The sequence below is a fragment of the Oncorhynchus kisutch genome, linkage group LG4, assembly GCF_002021735.2.
Source record: "Oncorhynchus kisutch isolate 150728-3 linkage group LG4, Okis_V2, whole genome shotgun sequence".
NCBI classification, from domain to species: Eukaryota; Metazoa; Chordata; class Actinopteri; order Salmoniformes; family Salmonidae; genus Oncorhynchus; species Oncorhynchus kisutch.
Genome location: NC_034177.2, coordinates 15,809,827 through 15,825,602, shown reverse-complemented (window position 1 = coordinate 15,825,602; position 15,776 = coordinate 15,809,827). Strand labels below are relative to the sequence as shown.

Sequence of the window (15,776 nt, the reverse complement as noted above, 5' to 3'; positions counted from 1 at the left end):
ATACTCACAGACATGATTCAAACAGTTTTAGAAACTTACGAGTGTTTTCTATCCAAATCTATGAATAATATGCATATCTTATAGTCTTGGCATGAGTAGCAGGAAGTTGAAATTGGTCACGCTATTTATCCATATGTGAAAATTCTGCCCCCTAGCCCCAAGAATTAAATAAAGGTGAAATATATATATTTTTTAAATGATTTTATTAGGATCCCTTTTAGCTGTTGCAACGCTTGGAGACTACTGCTCTACACCACTGTGCATAACTCCTGGGCGTCCCACCTTCGCACCTGAACCCTTCCCTCCTCCGTTTCACTGTATTGTCCATCCTTATCAGCTTTATCAACCCTTGCTGTAAAATAAAGGAACACAGTTAGGTGAGGTGTCAGTGGGCGGGGCAGTAAATTGCAGAGGGATCTGCTCCGGCGCTCTCTGTAAATCAGGGGAGCCCGATCACGCCCACTTCTATAGGATAGGCCAAATAATGGCCTCATTGCTAATCAGTGTATGGGGTAGGGGGAGAGACATGAGCAGGCCATGATCAACATTGACCCTGTAGAAACAGATACTTGAGGTGCATAAAAGCGTATACCCGTCTGGGGGTGTGCACATACTTCAATATCATGATATTGATAATCAATATCAGACTATTTGTATTATGATGAGCATTAAATAGCAGGTGTAAGCAAGCAAACACATGGGCCCAGGGTTGCTTAGATTACTGTCAAAATCAATACTGATGCGCTCACACACACACACACAGAGACTTGTCATTCAACCACTTCTGGACATGGCCTGTGCACCTTCTTTGACAGTATGTTTTCTCTCTCCTTAGGCACTAAATGAGACCTATTTGGAGAAATCAGACAAACTCTACTCCCTAATGACTGCCGTAACAGACAAGGTAAGTGGGCAGGTGGATGCAGAACGTACGCCATTAAACAGTGCCCCTTAGATGTTACTTCAAAATGTTATCTGTGCATTGGTCAACATATTTAGGAGTTCCCTATTAAGATTAGTGAGCAGGTCAACATCACCGCAGGGGGTCATGTGACTTGCGATTATAGAGCACATCATGTTCTAAGGGTGTTAAAGATGTAATATAACTGCTGTGTAAATGTTCCATATGCGTAGTCACTGTAGGTTAACATTCTCAAATCAAATTGTTTTGGTCACATACCCATATTTAGCAGATGTTATTGCGGGTGTAGCGAAATGCTTGTGTTCCTAGCTCCAACAGTGCAGTAGTATCTAACAATTAACAAATCTAAAAGAATGTAATTAAGAAATATGTAATTAAGAAATATATAAATATTAGGACAAGCAATGTCGGAGTGTCATTGACTAAATACAGTAGAATAGAAACTGCTTTTCTCATCTCATATGAGTATACTGTGTGTAAACATTATTAAAGTGACTAGCGTTCAATTATTAAAGTGGCCAGTGATTCCATGTCTATGTATATAGGGCAGCATCGGGTGCTGTAGGGGTCCTGGAGGGCATGCAGTGTGCCATTGGTGATGCTTTGGGCAGACTGTACCACCCTCTGGAGAGCCCTGCGGTTGCAGGTGGTGCAGTTGCTGTACCAGGCAGTGACACAGCCCGACAGAATGCTCTCAATTGTGCATCTGTTAAAGTTTCTGAGGGTCACCTTTCCACAGGCTCAGCTGAAGGCTCTTCATTTTGACCCTTGAACTCCTCACAGCATTGCTTTCACTTTACTCACCGACCTCTCCAAAGGCCACGAGAAGAAAATACAACTGCGATTAGTCTATCGGTTAGACAGGGGTTGCCAGTTAGAATCCCAAGTCTGATGGGCAAAAAATCTGTCTGGAAGTGAGCTGGCAACCGTTGGGTTGCTGTTATCGAATTCTAGATGCCATTGTCTGCCGTTGTGCCCTTGAGCAAGGCACTTAAACTGCTCAACCAGTGTGGCAGCCCTCTGCTCCTACCTGTATGTGTCTTTCAGAAGGGTTGGGATAAAAAATAAATCACATTTCAGATAGACCTTGTGTACAATTGATGAATAAAGTCATCTTAAACTTATACAGTGACCTGATGCCAGCGCATATATACTTACACCACAGTGCGTCAACGTACTGACTACAAGAGAAAAGACCCCTTACCGGCTATTAGGGCCAGGACAATACCAGTACTGTGATACTTGTTATCGTGGCAAGGAAACAAAACACAAAGCGGATTTAGCTTCTTTGTGAAAACAGCCCTAATGTTGGAAACAAACATCATTATGTTGTCATCCAGAGTCACATTTATTTATTTTCCCAGCTATATAACACAATATTTTACATAAAGCAGGTTTTTACAGGACCAATGACTTTGATCTGCTTTGTGTTTATATTTTTGCTGTGGGAAAAAAATATTGCAATACTGGTATTGTCACTGCCCTACCAGCTATCGTGTCAGGACACAATATTGTAATATTGTCCTTTGCTATCTGGGGACTTGGTATATCCATCCTTCTCATATCCTTTCTTAGGAAATCATCCTCTCCTTAGATATCTGGAGATCAACAACTAAGTGCAGGAGTAGCACTTTTGAGTGGCAGATTGTGACAGATTGTGCTTTTAAAGCCAGGGTCTGCTTTTCTGGGACTGTATCTTAGTACATCCTTGTCCTGGTGGCAACAGTGACAGCAGCAGCTCTCCCTGTCCAATCATGGGCACTATCCAGCTGCTCCCTTCTGGACCCCCTGCTCCACCTTGGGCTCTCTAGCATTCCTCTCTGACCCTCACCAACACGGCCCTTCACTTCACGGGTCTGTGGCTGGTGATGGTGGATTGCTTGCCTGTTTCTCTTCTGGAATTGATTCTGACCCCATAAGCCTCCATACCAGATCCCGCACTTGTAGGTCCAATGCAGTTGTAAAGCTTTTTTTTATTTTATTAAAAACACGGATGACCCAAAATGTATAGGATTCAAAACTCCCCCATCACTATTATGGCCATGTCATTTTTGCCAATGTTTGGAGAGCATTCTGGTGCAAAATGTTTTCCATGCATCACACAAATGGGTTTTACACTTTGGCAGTGGATAGGGAGATTCACCCCTAAACAATGTAACGTACTTTGGAACCTATTGAAAGGCGCTATATTACTGCAACCCATCAATATTACTCTTATTGAGTCTATTGTTTAATTGGTACAGCACATCTGTCATGAGATGTTTCTTGCTCACTCTTGACCAGCGCCCGGATGCAGTGTGCGGTCATGCGTGTGCGTAATTGTGTGTGCCAGTTAGGAGTGTGTTGGTGTTTTTCGTGGAGGGATTTGTCAGCTAACTAGACGAGGTCACCACCAGAAGCACCTTATCCCTGGGCTCAGCAAGCCGCTTACGACTCCACTACTCGGCCTCCCCGAGTCCCAATTGCCCTTAAGTAGATTAGTCTCACTCCTTCCAAAAAGGGAGAGCAGCCCTCGCTCGCTCCCACAGGCAAGCCCAAAGCCCCCAGCCCGGCACGTCTTCACCAAATAAGGCATTCCAACAAATAAATACAATTAAGACAGGCAATAGAGTTCTCCCCTCCGCTCTTTAATCTGGGAAGTTTATGTGCACCGCTGTCATCCAACGGCTGCCTGCACTGCGGAATCGGACACAATGGTAAATGTCAATATTTGCCTCGGTGAGATTAGGGAGGTTTTTCCAATGGGATTTCATATCCCTCAACCCAAGCCTTCCACTCACCGCCCTGGATTCGGACTCCCAACACCGGCAGTGGGCTTTCCGTCAGGAGCGGGTTTATTCTTTGCCAGATTGTACTCCCACTGGAAATTAATTCCCCCGCTCATTTGCACACAATCGAGCCTTTGACTCCAAACACAATACATTACCATAAATATTGGAGAGGTTTCATCCTTTTGTCGAAATGTAGACAGTTGGTCTATCAAAGAGTTGCTGTTTTAGAATCCACTGGGACTTGATACCTGAAGTGTTAGATTGAAATGTTCTGTGTCTACAAATATGTAGTTGCTTAACCTCCATATGGATCTTTCCCTCTTTACACTCTCCCTCTCTACCTCCCCTCTTATTCTTCTTTCTCTCCGTCTTCTGTTAAACCCACAGTGTGTGTTTGTCAATGGTGAGAACACCAAGGTGCGCGTGTCAGAGCTGGAGGAGGAAGTGAGGGCGCTGAAGAAGGTCAACAAGGACCTGTATGACTTCTCCACACAGCTCCTCACCAAGCCCAGCTAGAAAAGAGCCTGGCCATGGTTCCCCGTCCCACCAGCAGTGACTACTGGGGGGATGACACTGCAAGCCCCCTTCACCACAGACCGGTAGGCTAGGGAAAGATGTTAGTATGTGTCATTCATATAGTTTGTTTTGTAAGGGAGGGCGTACATTCAACAGGACCTGGGGTGCAAAAGTTGTACCATGGACCATATTGCCTTTGTCATGATCCCTCACCATATTTTGGATAAAGGATTTCATTTCAATTGACATGAAGAAAACATGTTCACCTTTTTTAGTGCTACACATGTTCAGTGTTAGCCACAGGATAATCAAAGCTGTGTAGTGCAGCCAGACTCAGCAGCATAATTGATCTTAGCCCTATATTGACTTAACAGAAGCTCCAGTCCCTTGACAACCTCAATTTACAGCCCTGTTCCTTCACACTCATCACCACTGCCTTTAAGCCCCAAAATTCCATCAGCCAAAAACGGGTATAACAGGATCCAGTTATTGACCTCTGACTTTTTGTCCTCTGTCATCCGGCTAACCCAGTAAGAATCCCTAACTTAAGGTTAAGGTTAGGGCTCTACAGTGCGACCATTTTACTGCGCCTAAATATTTTGCTGTGCGACCTGGAAGTTGTATTTATGAGCACCACTGTGCCCAGAAAAATTTTGGATTCTAGCTTTAATATCTGAAATGTTTTTCATTGTGCTCTTAAATTTCTTTGTGCGCCTACATTTTTCTACTACAGCTAATTGATTGGATGGATTTGTGTGACAATTACTTGTTGTGCCCCCAGGTGTTAAGCATCGACGAGAATGTTCATTTCTGTCACAAAATGGGTACAGTATGATCGCCATGGTTGGTAGGTACCCTTCACGCTATCTTTCAAGCAGAACTTTAAACCTCTCATTAAAATAGAAAGAAAATGGTGGTGTTAAATAGGGAACAGTGGAGTGTTTGATTTGTGGAACTAGCCAGAAGTCTGTGAGTTTTGTTTTTCAGCTTACACTACCTGTAGAAAACATGGATTTGGTTGTGTAGAGCTGCTGGGCAGTGTACAACTGCAGAATGGTTTTCTTTTCAGAATCCTTCAAAAAGAAACGCACAATTAACCGCTGTCAAAAAGGGAAGAGTTTGAGCTCTGAAATCGCCCTTCCTCTCATCACTGCTAATTCTCCACTGAGGGCACTACGTTAGAGGCAGCCACATAGAAACAGCTGTTGATTTTATCCTCTTTCTCAGTTGCCCTGCTTTGATGAGATCAAAAAAAAAAAAAATGAAATAAAAAATCAAAAGGGGTCATGTATTTGCCTCTTTGGTAGAGAGGGAACTGCTAAGAACAGCAGCCCTCCTGTGTAGAGAAAGCCATGGCTTTAGAACTTCAGCCCCTGTTCACCAAGGAGAGAGATGACTTACACACACGCCAACGTTGACTCCAATTAACTCACTGTTGGGGGGTGTGGATCAGGTCAGTGAGATGGAGCTATTGAGGACCTTGATCACAGATTAATCGGAGAGTCCAAGGTTTGACAGTGAAGAATGTTCAGTGGGGGGATTACGTGTTCCAGTAATGAAGACAACAATACCAACTGGATTTGTACTTTTTTGTTGTTGTTGTGTATTCTCCACAATAAGTGTTTTTGTATCTTTCTGAGAACATGGGAAATAAAAACATAAACTCAATCTGCGTATTGTTGCTTCTTGGCCCACTTTTTACAATTGATCCGCTGTTAAAGATTAGAAAAGTGTACTTCCTGGATGCTTAATACAATGATGCAAGTATTGAAATAGTATTGAGCTAGAATGAAAGCATTGGATATTCTTTATTTTCATCGAAATGTAATATATTTACATTTTTGTCCACATGCATAGGAAATCCTATGTGAAATTGTCTTAAACTTCTGAGGGCTGAGATCCCGTTAACGGGATCGATATGACAACAGCCAGTGAAAGTGCTGGGCGCCAAATTCAAAACATCAGAAATCCCATAATTAAAATTCCTCAAACATAGAAGTATTTCACACTATTTTAAAGATACACTTCTTGTTAATCCCACCACAGTGTCCGATTTCCAATAGGCTTTACGTCAAAAGCACCACAAACGATTATGTTAGGTCAGAGCCAAGTCACAGAAAAAAACATTTTTCCAGCCAAATGAGAGGAGTCACAAAAATCAGAAATAGAGATAAAATGAATCACTAACCTTTGATGATCTTCATCAGATGACACTCATAGGACTTCATGTTACACAATACATGTATGTTTTGTTCGATTAAGTGAATATTTATATAAAAATGCAACCGCTGTGTCAGATTTCGAAAAAACTTTACGGAAAAAGCACACCATGCAATAATCTGAGTACGGCACTCAGAGACCAAACCATGTTGTGGAGTCAACATTAGTCAGAAATAGCATTATAAGTATTCACTTACCTTTGATGATCTTCATCAGAATGCAGTCCCAGGAATCCCAGTTCCACAATAAATGTTTGATTTGTTCCATAAAGTTCATCATTTATGTCCAAATTCCTCCTTGTTGTTAGCGCGTTCAGCCCAGTAATCCATCTTCATGAGGCGCGAGCACTAGGTCCAGACGAAAAGTCCAAAAGTTCCGTTACAGTCCGTAGAAACATGTCAAACGATGTATAGAATCAATCTTTAGGATGTTTTTAACATAAATCTTCAATAATGTTCCAACCGGAGAATTCCTTTGTCTTCAGAAATGCAATGGAACGCGAGCTAACTCTCCCATGAACGAGCGTCATGAGCTTGTGGCATTCTGCCAGACCACTGACTCAAAGAGCCCTTATGAGTCTATCCTTTACAGTAGAAGCCTCAAACAACGTTCTAAAGACTGTTGACATCTAGTGGAAGCCATAGGAAGTGCAGCATGACCAATATCCCACTGTATCTTCAATAGGGAATGAGTTGAAAAACGACCAACCTCAGATTTCCCACTTCCTGGTTGGATTTTTGCTCAGGTTTTTGCCTGCCATATGAGTTCTGTTATACTCACAGTTTTAGAAACTTCAGAGTTTTTTCTATCCAAATATACTAATAATATGCATATATTAGCAACTGGGACTAAGTAGCAGGCAGTTTAGTCTGGGCACCTTATTCATCCAAGCTACTCAATACTTTTTCCCCCCCAATTCTATCAGCGAGCTTCAGAAGGTTAGGAGTACGTACATAACACTCAGTGGAACATGGACCCTTAACGCACCCGTGAAGAAAGCCAGTGAGACCGCTAAACGAATGACCTCAAGATTAGAGATGAGACTGTTTCTTATATATGTGCACGTCCTTTGCGGCTCAATTGGTAGAGCATGGTGCTTGTAATGCCAAGGGTTGTGTGGTCGATTCCTGCTGGGGCCACCCATATGTTAAAATGTATGCATGCATGACTAAGTCACTTTGGGTAAAAGTCTCAGCTAAATGGCATATATTATTAATTCACAGGTCAAACCACTTGAGGCAAGTCTGGACAATTGTTGAAAATGTGCAACATGTAGGGTGACTTCCCCCACTGAGTGTGGAGATGAGCATTGTGTGTGAGCTGCCATTTCTGTGTGATTTATGTGTGACACTTCCATTTGAATCAAAGAGGGGCTTTGGGGATGTGAAATGAGGCTGATTGCTGTGACCTCCCAGCTGGATGCTGCTTGAGCTTGTGCTGGTGATAATCACAGTGGTTAGTGCTACACTGGAATTTGATGAGCTAGCTTCCTTTGCCTGGTACTTTCTGATTTCATTAGAATGGCCCACTCTGCCACGACTATCTCCAATTATTTGTTTTTTTTCCTTGGATTTTGACCGGTATCACTTTTCCCATAACTGTTAATTTGGGGAGATTCCAATTCTGCAGGCACACAACAATAAATAAGCCAGGCATAAGATCAAACCTTTTCATTAGTGCAGTGGTGTATGGAACCAGCTGCGTTCATGTTGCACATGGGACAGGAATTCCAATCTATCTGCTGTAAATGTCCCCACCTGCGAATGTCTAATTTCCCATCTTCTCCCTCTCGATTGTCTGCTTTGCTGTCTCCTCATTAATTCATTTTGTAGGAGGAATAACACTTTCTCCAGGTTTTTCCATTTTTGTCTTTTATTAGTAGAACTGTGAGTAATTATTTAACTTTTTTTTTATCACATGCTGTTGCTACTGTTAGGGTTATCAAAGACTCCAGCCACCCTAGTCATATCTATGCATAGTCACTTTAATAACTGTACCTACATGTACATATTACCTTAAACGACTAGTGGAAAGCCATCCACTTGACAGGTGAGGCAGATTAATATGCTGATTAAACAGCATAATTATTACACAAGTGCAGCTTGTGCTGGGGACAATAAAAGGCCACGCTAAAATGTGCAGTTTGGTCACACAACACAATGTCGCAGACGTCTCAAGTTTTGAGGGAGCATACAATTGGCATGTTGACACCAGAGTTGTTGCCAGAGAATGTAATGTTAATTTCTTGAATGTTCATGTCTGCCTCTAACGTTGTTTTAGAGAATTTGTACATCCAACTGGCCTCACAACCGCAGAACACGTATGGCCCAGGGTCTCCACCTCCGGCTTCTTCACCTGCGGAAACGTCTGAGACCAGCCACCCGGCCAGCTGGTGAAACATGGGATTTACACAACAGAAGAATTTCTAAACAAACTGTCAGGTACCATCTCAGGAAAGCTTATCTGCATGCTTTTCGTCCTCACCAGAGTCTTGACCTGACTGCAGTTCGGGGTCGTAACCGACTTCAGTGGGCAAATGCTCACCTTCAATAGCCACTGGCACACTGGAGAAGTGTGCTCTTCACGGATGAATCCCGGGTTTCAACTGTACCGGGCAGATGACAGACCGCGTGTATGGGTGAGCAGTTTGCTGATGTCAATGTTGTAAACAGATTTCCCCGTGGTGGTGGGGTAATGGAATGGGCAAACATAAGCTACTGACAATGAACACAATTGCATTTTATCGATGTCAATTTGTGTACATTTTTATCAATGTCAACATGTTTCAGTTCCCGAAAATATCCAGCTACTTTGCACACAGCCATTGAAGAGGAGTGGGACAATGTTCCACAGGCCACAACAACAGCCCATTAGTAAGCATTTCACTCTTGGTGTACACCTGTTTTTTTTAAGAAGCATGAGATAAATCAAATGTGATTTAAAAATGATGAGGAAATTTGTACTTGCGCATTCAGCAATTTTTCTTGGAAATAAATTACATATTCTTGAGAACTTATTTTTTACTATCTGCTTTCCCCTCCATTCTCTTTCATGCTTGGCTGAGTTTAGCAAGCACCTCAGCCACAAGCGACCCCACTGGCGGACATACCATTAGGCAGAAGAGGCAATTGCCTTAGTCCTCACATCATCAACGGCCCTCATGAGCTGGGCATATAAAAAACATGTTTATTTTTTTATGTGAAATCATTTCTCTACTTTAAGCCCCCCATGTTTCACTCAACAAAAAAATCCCAATCAAAACCCTCTTTTAAAGAGAGAGTTCGAGATTTTGGCTATGATGCCCTTTATCTACTTTCCCAGAGTCAGATGAATTAGTGGATACCATTGTTATGCCTCTGTGTCCAGTATTAAGGAAGTTAGAGGTAGTTTTGAGAGCCAATGATGATTAGCGTTAGCGCAATGACTAGAAATCTATGGGTAGCAGATACCCATTGACTTCCAGTCAAGCGTTTCAAACTGCACACAGACATAAAAATGAAGTACATACAGTGAATTCGGAAAGTACTTCACTTTTTCCACATTTTGTTACTTTACAGCCTTATTCTAAAATTTATTAAATTGTTTGTTTTTCTCATCAATCTACACAAAATAGACTATAATGACAAAGCAAAAACTGGTTTTTAGAAATGCTTGCAAATGTATTAAAAATGGAAAACTTTATAACATTTACATAAGTATTCAAACCCTTTAGTACTTTGTTGAAGTACCTTTGGCAGAGATTACAGCCTTGAGTCTTTTTGGGTATGACGCTACAACCTTGGCAGACCTGTATTTGGGAGTTTCTTCCATTCTTCTCTGCAGATCCTCTCAAGCTCTGTCAGGTTGGATGGGGAGTGTCGCTACACAGCTATTTTATCCAGAGATCAGGTTCAAGTCCAGGCTCTGGCTGGGCCACTCAAGAACAATCAGAGATATGTCCCAAAGTCACTCCTGTGTTGTCTTGGCTGTGTGCTTAGGGTCATTGTCCTGTTTTTAAGATGAAACTTCGACCCAATCTGAGGTCCTGGGTGCTCTGGAGGAGGTTTTCATGGAACATTGCCTGGTCACTTTTACCCCTACCAACATGTACATATTACCTCAACTACCTCACATTGACTCGGTTCCGGTACTCCTTGTATATTGTTATTTATTGTTCTACTATTTTTATTTGCAAATGTTCTTACTTTTTAACTCTGCATTGTTGGAATTGGCTTGTAAGTAAGCATTTCACAGTAAACTCTACACCTGTTGTATTTGGCGCATGTGACAAATAAAATGTGATATGATAGGAAATGCTTTCTTGATTGTTGTTTATATCCATCACAGAAAAAGGGGGTGTTGAGAAGATTACCTAATCTGTGGGTTTTCTCTAATCAGATTACCTAATCTGTGGGTTTTCTCTAATCAATTCCAACATTGGAGTAAGGACAATAAAACAATGTTCATTACAATTCCGTTCTGTGCAAATTACCATTTGTGGAAAAATCAATAAGGAATTATTATTTCTCATCCTCAGGAGAGGTGAGAGGTGGGCGGATTGTAAAGCTAGCTCGGGTCGATGGTCGTTGGCTGTAATAGCATTCAATGTCACCTGAACTAACAGAGAAGGAGTGAACTTCATTATCTTGTATCGAGGTTTATGTGCACACAATTTTAACACACCAGGCCATCATGGTAAAAAATTGATTGCAGAGCACACAACCAATTCTTACAAAAGGTTATGTAAAGGAATCAACATTTGTATGCCATGTGAATGTCTAATGGATGTCTTGGCATTTAAATAACGAAAGTCCCTATATGGTAATGCTTCTGTGCATTACTTATGCAGAACATAACAAAATTACCATTCTTGCCACCTAACTAAAGCAGAAGAGAAAAGGATGAAAAAAGTTAATAAATTGAATATGAAGAGAGAGAAAGAGAGAGACTGCTGAGGGGCTCCAATATAGGGATCTGCCACTCTTCTTCAAAGCTAGAATTCTTAATTGAAACAATAGCAAAGCAGTCACCCTGCCTGTGTTGTTGTAAAACGATGAGGGATGGGCCTGGAGAAATGTAATCACCCTCAAATTCATAGACAGAGCTATGGATGCAAGGACTGACCATCCATGATATGACCGTTTTAACCATGTTTTGAAGCTATACAATGTTTGTTTACATTTACATGGTTTAGAAACGTAGTTAAACCAGCTTATATTTATGCGACAGATGAACTAATGTAGTAGGGCATATTTATAAGTTAGATTTTTCAAGAATCGATGGTATATACAGTATATAATTAATTTATAAGTCCAAAAATGTATGTAGCAACTAAGGATTCCAGCTGTAACCTTGTTTAATCTCCACATTTCTGCCGAAGAGCAGCGGTAACGAGATATAACTTTTATCTGTGCCAATGGAGGATCCCAGTGAGATGCCGCCATGAAAAAAACGTGGGCATAAAATTAAACACAACAGATCCAGGTGCCTTGAGGATAGCCGCCCTTCGACGCAACACAGAGCCTCAATAGTGGACCGTCAGGCATATTCCCAGTTCCCTCTTACTTTTAAGGATTATCCTCTAGGGGATTTGTGACGCAAGCAGAAAGGTACAGAAACATCAACGGCACGATAAGTGGGTATTGGCATATCGCAATGATATTTAGCCCATTTTGTGGTGAATCACAACAGATCAAATAGAATTGCCTGACTGAAACAACATCTTTGCAACTGTTTATCTTCTGCAGACTTCAGCAATTAAAGCCCTCCTGTTTTGCGAAGGCTGTGCTCACCAAAACCCCAGCTGGTAGCACTTTGAATGCTTCTGAGAAATACAAACAAATAAGAGAAAATAGAATCTGTTTCCAGAGATGAAATCAAGATTCATTTGCCAGATGCTATAGAGATGGTTTTTCCATCACATTTTAAGTGTGACAACCTTCTGTGTGTCTCGCTGTTTTAAACAAGCCTTTCTTCTGGGACTGTTGAGCATGTGCTCACTGCAACACAAGACGCCTCTTGCTTTACACTTGGTTAAACAAACTGTTCATAGCGAGGCCGTTTGTGCTGTTTCACATAATTGAAGGGTAATTCCTCCCTAGTGGGAGGCCTTATTAACACATCTCTCTAGGGAAAGGAAACACTTGTTTTTCCCAGCTTTGTCAACGGTCTTCCTACTGTAGTTGGGCACAGGTTTGAAAGACCACTATTTTGGTCTTGGATTAACTGCCTTCATAGAAATCTGAGCCTTTGCTGTGAAAGACGGAACCACAGTGCAAATGTATTCATGTAAGGATTATTGGAATTCAGTTACAGTATAGCAAAAGATTAAAGTGTGGGTGTGAAGCAACAACAGACGTTGGTGGTACTTTCTGTCCTGGTCAGCAAGGAATTCATATGTTAGGGTTGTGAGATGTTAATCACTTAATAATCACGTATACCGTAAAGGAAAAATTCATGACGTCAAAGTAGTTTGACGAGGTATAATGGTTGTCTGTCCAAAGGTTCATAGAAAGGCTAAGCGGTTCTGTTTTATAGTGGCACTCATGAGAGACATTTTTGTTTTCAGATGAGTCACTACTTTGAAGAGCAATGCTGTGTATTCGTGTAGTATGGTATACAGTGCATTCGGAAAGTATTCAGACCCCTTCTCTGGTCTGATGAAACCAAGACCGACCTTAATGCCAAGCATCACATCTGGAGGAAACATAGCACCATCCCTACGGTGAAGCATGGTGGTGGCAGCATCATGCTGTGGGAATGTTTTTGGGTGGCAGGGACTGGGAGAGGGAAAGATGAACAGAGCAAAGTACAGAAAAATCCTTGATGAAAACCTGCTGCAGAGTGTTCCAGACCTCAGACTGGGACAAATGTTCACCTTCCAACAGGACAACGACCCTAAGCACACAGTCAAGACAATGCAGGAGTGGCTTCAGGACAAGTCTCTGAATGTAATTGATCGGCCCAGCCAAAGCCCGGACTTAAACCCGGGCAGCGATGCTCCCCATACAACCTGACAGAGCTTGAGAGGATCTGCAGTGAAGAATGGGAGAATTTCCCCCAAAACAGGTGTGCCAAGCTTGTAATGTCATACCCAAGAAGACTCGAGGCTGTAATCGCTGCCAAAGGTGCTTCAACAAAGTGCTGAGTAAAAGGTCTGAATAGTTAAGTAAATGTGATATATTTTTTTCTCGAAAAAGGCTGTAACGTAACACATTTGGAAAAATTCAAGGGGTCTGAGTACTTTCTGAATGCACTATAAATGATTAATAAGAAAAGAGATGCCACTACCATGACATTGTATGGATAACTTTTTGACAATGTACTGATTATTCTAACTTTTAGACATCTTGTTTTGATGATGAATCACAACAAATTCAACCAAACATGGCTTTAGAGAAAGAAAATAACCCCATATTAGGATTTATTTAATGGCAGCATTTAAGCTATTCCCCAGCTCCAAGTGTATCCACTGCATGCCTCTGCTGCAACCTCCCCCTGCGAGGTCCATATGTAATGAGGCAGAAAACCAGGAGTGAAAGCGTCTGTGGAGGATCCGCGTCCGTGAATCCACAGCCTTGAGCTCTGGCAGCTCCAGTCCATGGGAAGCAAGCACTGAAAACCTCATTGGTGATGGAGGAGCGGAAGGAAGGCAGGAGGGGGGATGATGGGAGGGGGTGGGTTAAGCAGGGGTGCGAAAAAGACAGGACTGCTTTTTTTATAGGGAAAAACCTGAAAAGACTTGATGTCTGCTAGTTTTAGAGGGTGTCAAAACCCACTGTGTGCATTGTGCAGCGGAGAGAGAAGACAATACATTGAGCGATACTGTACGCTCATGTTACATCTAAAACAAGAGATTACCATGAACTGAACTCTGGGTGAATGACTGAAGGCTTACCCAGTGGCAGTCTGAAGGAAGAGATGTATTTCCAGGCGAGAGGTTTCTCATGAGTTGAAGGAGATATATTCTGTATGATCCCTTCTAACTCCCCCTCCCTTCCGACCCCTTTCATCCTTCGGACATGCACTCCTGCATTCTGACACTTCACCTGTTCTCGGAACGCCAGTTCCAGTAGAAAAGGGATGCCTAGCCATGGAGTCTTCAGTGCCGTATAGGCAGGACTTGCTTCCAAGTCTCCCAGCACCCCCAAACTGTCACTTCTGAAAAAAGGTCAAATAGGGGGTGCTTATATTTGTCCTGTTTCACACGTGTGCAAGTGTGTAACTTGTAGTATATCTTGTTTGTATTATATCTTTAGTAGTAATGTACAGTACCAGTGAAAAGTTTGGATACACCTACTCATTCAAGGGTTTTTATTTATTTTTACTCTTTTCTACATTGTAGAATAATAGTGATGACATCAACTATGAAATAACATATATGGAATCATGTAGTTAGTTGAGATTCTTCAAAGTAGCCACCCTTTGCCTTAAGACAGATTTGCACATTCTTGGCATTCTCTCAACCAGCTTAACCTGGAATGCTTTTCCTGCGGTCTTGGAGTTCCCACATGTTCTGAGCACTTGTTGGCTGCTTTTCCTTTACTCTGTGGTCCAACTCCTGCGGTCCAACTTAAATAATGATAGACTGTTTCTCTTTGCTTATTTGATCTGTTCTTGCCATAATATGGACTTGGTATTTTACCAAATAGGGATATCTTCTGTATACCACCCCTACCTTGTCACAACATAACTTATTGGCTCAAATACATTAAGAAGGAAAGAAATTCCACAAATTAACTTTTGACAAGGCACACCTGTTAATTGAAATGCATTCCAGGTGGTTGAGAGAATGTCAAGAGTGTGCAAAGCTGTCATCGAGGCAAAGGGTGGCTACTTTGAAGATTCTCAAATATAAAATATATTTGGAGTTGTTTAACACTTTTTTGGTTATTACATGATTCCATATGTGTTATTTCATAGTTTTGATGTCTTCACTATTATTCTACAATGTAGAAAATAGTAAAAAATATTTTTCAAACTTGAGTAGGTGTGTCCAAACTTTTGACTGGTACTGTATGTGTCAGTGGGGAAGTGTGAGAGTCAGAGCGCAGATATAAACATGCAGGAGCAATGGCGGCAGAGGGGATGGCTGCCGTTTTACAGGCTCCTTTCCAACTGTGCTATTTTGTTTGTTTGTTTTTTCGCATTTTGTAACTTATCTTGTACATAATGTTGCTGCTACTGTCTCTTATGACTGAAAATATCTTCTGGACATCAGAACAGCGATTACTCACCTCGACCTAGATGAAGATTTTTTATTTCACGAGTCTGATGCAAAGGATATACTGCCTTCTCGAGACCAGAACCAAATCCCTGTCATTCGCGTGAAGCTAATGTGGAGAAAACGGGGGCGGAGGTCGGGGTGC

General features: G+C 41.8%; 1 pseudogene; it reads left to right on the top strand.

Annotated features, from left to right (window-relative positions):
* The window catches only part of LOC109889105 (WD repeat-containing protein 18-like), a 132,529-nt pseudogene extending 126,652 nt beyond the window's left edge, over positions 1-5,877 (top strand).
* Positions 5,878-15,776: the final 9,899 nt, after the last annotated feature.